Here is a 4,661-nt window from a genome sequence, read left to right as displayed (position 1 = left end):
TCTCGAGCAAAATTCATCCCAAATTCCATTCCAAATATTCATAAAACCGTACAAATATAACTAGAAGTGGCACTCAAAGATAGATATCTTAATACAAGAACCAATCCATCAATTATAGTGTAATATACAAGGAAACAATACAAAGAAAATCAAGAGAACTGGTGATTTATGAACCTACAGGACTTCTATGATCAAAGCCCAAGCAGGATGGACCAACAAGAGAACAATGCCGATCGTGTTCAATAATCCATGCGCTTTCGTGAACGAATTTCGAAACCCACCCGATGCCCGGATGTGTTCTTGAAGAAGGTAACAAGCCATGGCAAGGCATACCAACATACCAACCTAGCTGTTTCTTAGTGTGCTCGAGAATAAGCTCGGAGCCACCACGATGAGAAGAACCAAAGCAGCCGGTAATTCCAGCCAATCTGCAGTTTTAGATCGAAGTCGTCAACTTACCAACTACTTCAATGCATAATCTTTCAAATATTACAAGGCAAAACAAGTATCGGTCCTCTGCGTGTTATATCGGCCAGGCTAAGGTGCAAGGAAAGCCTACGACGCCCACGAGGTTGTAAACACCCAGCTTGTCCGGTTGTCAGCTGGAAAGTCGGGCCATTTAGCACGGCAAGTGACTATCAAAACCCCACAACCTTGCCAAGAAGTAGCTATGGGGCTGATAAACCCGATCACTAAACAGATCAAGTAGGCTACGGCACTAGTACGGCCAAACATAGTAAAACAAACATCATACCCGGAAAACGTCTAGGGAAGAACAAGCGTAAAACAACTGCAACAAAAGCAATCCATTTTACGATGTCTCCGTTGCAAGACCGAAACGGTTTATTAATCTCGAAGAGAAGAAGGCCTACTCGAGGTACGAGAATGAAAGAGAGAACGGATCTTTACCGGAAGGTGCTGAACAGTACCCAAGGAAGACTGAAGATGTATGGGATTAGTAATGTTGTAAGAATGTTTGTTTTCCAATTTGTTCTGTCCAAAATCAATAAATATCTGCAATAACCACAAGGACAGAACTATAAAGCATTAGAATTCTTGAACTCGTCGATTCCGATCTGAATTCGAAAGCCTTTATTAATTCGAACTAAAACAAATCCTAATTCGATTTGATCGTAAAAAGGCCAATAACCTGAATTCGAACTAATTGTACTCAAAACGATTCGGACCCGGATATAATGGAGATAATCCTAAATTCTGGAAATGGAGCTAAAAACAAGTCCTAGTTCGATTTGATCATAAAAAGTCACCATGGATTCTAATTGATATAAATCAAAACTAATTGTACTCAAAACGATTTGAACCGGAATACAATCGAAATTACCCTAAAATCTGTGAATGAAGCTAAAATCAAGTCTTGATTTGGTTTGATCATAAAAGGTTGACAGCTTGAATTCTAAATTCCAAATTAAATGATTCGGACCCGATTACAATGAGATATCCTAAAATCTGAGAATGGAACTAAAAAAAAGTCCTAATTAGATTTGATCATGAAATGTAGACAACATGAATTCTAATCGATTCAATTCCAAACTAAACGATTCGAACCCGATTACAATGAGATATCCTAAATTCTAAAAATGAAGCTAAAAACAAGTTCTAATTCAATTTGATCATAAAAAAAATTAACCAACTAAATTCTGATTGATTCGAATCCCAACTAACTGTACTCAATACAATTCGAACCCGAATACAATCGAGATAACCCTAAAATCTGAGAATAAAGCTCAAAACAAGTCGTAATCCAATTTGATTATAAAAATGGTCAACAACCTGGATTCTAATTGATCTGAATCCAAGCCAACTGTACTCGAAAGATTCGAACACAACTACGATTCAGATAACCCAAAATCTGAGAATTAACAAGTCCGAATTCGATTTGATCATAATAGCCAACAACCTGAATTCTATTCAATCTGAATACAAACAAAACTAACTGTAGTCAAAATGATTCGAACGCAAATACAATTGAAATAACCCTGAAATCTCAGAAAGAAACTATGAACAGATAAAGAGTAGCGTACATGGCAGCAAAGGAAGCGATCCTGAAACCCCAAATCCGGAAGCACCCAACATGATGGCATGATTAGCTAGCTTCTTAGCAGCAAAGACGAGCTCATTCAAATCAGAACTCATCAGATGAGTAGTTTCTTGCTTAGCCCTCGTTGCTAAAGAACTAATTTTTCCTTTTTCCAGAATTCGATCCCGCTTCTGCTTTCAAGTCCCAACTAGTGCGAACAATCCATTGAAAAGCTTCCATGTGTTCATTGGGAAAACGCAAGTGATTTTGACTTGTTTTGGACGTTGGGTGTCACGTGGAGAAATATGCTTAGCTAAGGTATTGTACTTTGATTTTGTGTTCTCATTTAATCGTAATTCCAAATATTAAATATATTTAGGTTTGGTCAAAAGATTTCGGATTAGAATATCATAAATATAAGTATTTAATATTAAATAGTTAAAATTTATGTCATTAATCAAAAAATTATATATTTAGATGTAATTTTTTTATTTAAGAATTAAATTAAAAATTTTAAATTTGAATCAAATTAAATAAGGGACGAATACGTGTTATTTCCGGTTGAATTAAAATGGGCCAAAAACCAGATCTAACCCATGGAAGCTTTGTTTCTTGGACTCATAGGTTGAAAACGTGGCCTTTTAATTGGGAGAATGAGCTATCTGTTTGGACTAAAAACCCTTCATTTTTATTCTATTTTTTTATTATTAAAAACATATATTTTTAATTTTTAATTACGTATGGCTTGTAATTTTTATTGGTACGGGAATAATTTTATTATTTTTAATATTAAAAATAATTATCATTCTTCAATATTTAACATAACCTCTCAAAGCACAATATATATGACTTATTTATTAAAAATAATTTACAATTATTAAACAAAACTAATCCATTATTTAATAACCAATTTTCATCCGGACATTTATTATTATTATTATTTTCAGGTCACAAAACAAGATCCAAATTACAAACGGGTCAGTGGCCCAAACAGCAAGCCAAATCAGATTCAAGATGCAAATGGGCCCAACCTTTGGAACCCTAGGCCCACACATGATGAAACCAAGTTGCTAGGGTTTTCACCCTAGCAATTCGCCGCCGCCAGTACAAGAAAAGAGCCTCACGTTGTCGCCGCCGTCCAAGTCGAGCCATGCCCGCTGCCGCCGCTCACTACCCAAGCCGAGATAATCCCATCAGTCACCGCCACTAACAGATCCTGCCACTGTTGCTATCACTAGACTGAGCCTTTCCCATCGCTATCGCTTCCGACACCAGCTGTCATTGCCGTTTCAGTCGACCGTCACATGTCCATCAAGAAAAGAAGGCCAAATCATTAAAAAGAATATGCATAAAATACACATTATTTTTACTCGGATAAAACGAAGAAATCAAATCCAAGACTGTCAACTGCCAAAATAGGGACAATCATACCTTATTTTCTCGAAAATACAAGGGCAAATCCACATGCAAGATAAAAGGAGGCATCCATAGCATGGAAATGGGGATTCGGAACGAAAAAAGAGAAGAATGAGAGATAAAAAGAGGAGAAAAAGAAGAGAAGCAGATCGAGAGAGAGAGAGAGAGAGAGAGAAGGCTCACCGGAGAAGATCAAGCGCTGCCAGAGTAAGAAAACCCCGAAGATCTATGTCATTCCAGTTATTTTGGAGGCAATCGGACACCGGATCTGTTCTTGGGGCATTGAGAGCCGTTGAAAGGTGGTTCCATCTCATTTCACCAGCACTGGCGAACGGCGGTCAACGGTGCAGTCACGACGGCCTGGAGGACTCTTTTACCGTTTTCTTGAATTAAGAAGAGAGAAGGGAGAGAGTTTCTGGAGAGAGAGAGGAAATAAAAAACAGTGAAATGGAATGAGAAAAAAACAGTGAAAAGAAGTTTATAAGGATCCACGAAAAGGCGTCGTTTTGGTCCGCGTGTGTAGGGAGGGGCTAATTTCGTATCCAGTCCTTGAAGTTTGTAATATATCACTTTAGTCACTAAATGGAATGTATCCTTTTTATTCTTTGAGCCTTTAATTTATACAACATATTTTGGTCACTAATATTTTAGTTTAGTGTTTTAATGTTTCATGGTTTATTCACGACTTTAGAACCTTTTCTTTATGCGTTTTACATGTTGATCCATTATGCATGTTTATTTAACTTCTCTGTTGTAATTTATATTTGACTTGTTATTTTAAATATTTGTATTTTAGTCCTATTTAATGCTTATGGGTTTATTGTGTTTTTGGTGCTCGAAAGATGCGTTATTTACGCTGCATGTCCTAAACCTTTCCATGTTTGTTATTTAAATGTTTTGTTTTTATCATTTATTGAAGAATTTGCATATTTTATATAGTTTCTAGATGTTTCATTTCCAACCTATTATGTTTGTACGTTTGCTATTTAGTCCTTAAGCTATTTGTGTTGTGCTTCTTTAATATAATATAGTGTTATGTGTAGGCTATATATATATTTTTATTAAAGGTGGCATTTTATTTTAGTACATATGTGTAAAACACATATTTTATGAATATATTTTTCAAGATTTTAGTATTCATAAAATCTCTTATTTATTCGACTAACCAATGGAAGATCTGGGTGCCCCTCCAAGGACTATTTGAATA

General features: G+C 36.0%; 1 pseudogene; it reads right to left on the bottom strand.

Annotated features, from left to right (window-relative positions):
• Window positions 1-2,343, bottom strand: LOC120142725 (annotated as a pseudogene).
• Window positions 2,344-4,661: the final 2,318 nt, after the last annotated feature.

This window comes from Hibiscus syriacus, unplaced genomic scaffold (assembly GCF_006381635.1).
Source record: "Hibiscus syriacus cultivar Baekdansim isolate YM2019G1 unplaced genomic scaffold, ASM638163v2 tig00110831_pilon, whole genome shotgun sequence".
NCBI classification, from domain to species: Eukaryota; Viridiplantae; Streptophyta; class Magnoliopsida; order Malvales; family Malvaceae; genus Hibiscus; species Hibiscus syriacus.
Note: the sequence above shows the minus strand (reverse complement) of the source record. Positions and strands in the feature narration are given on the sequence as shown.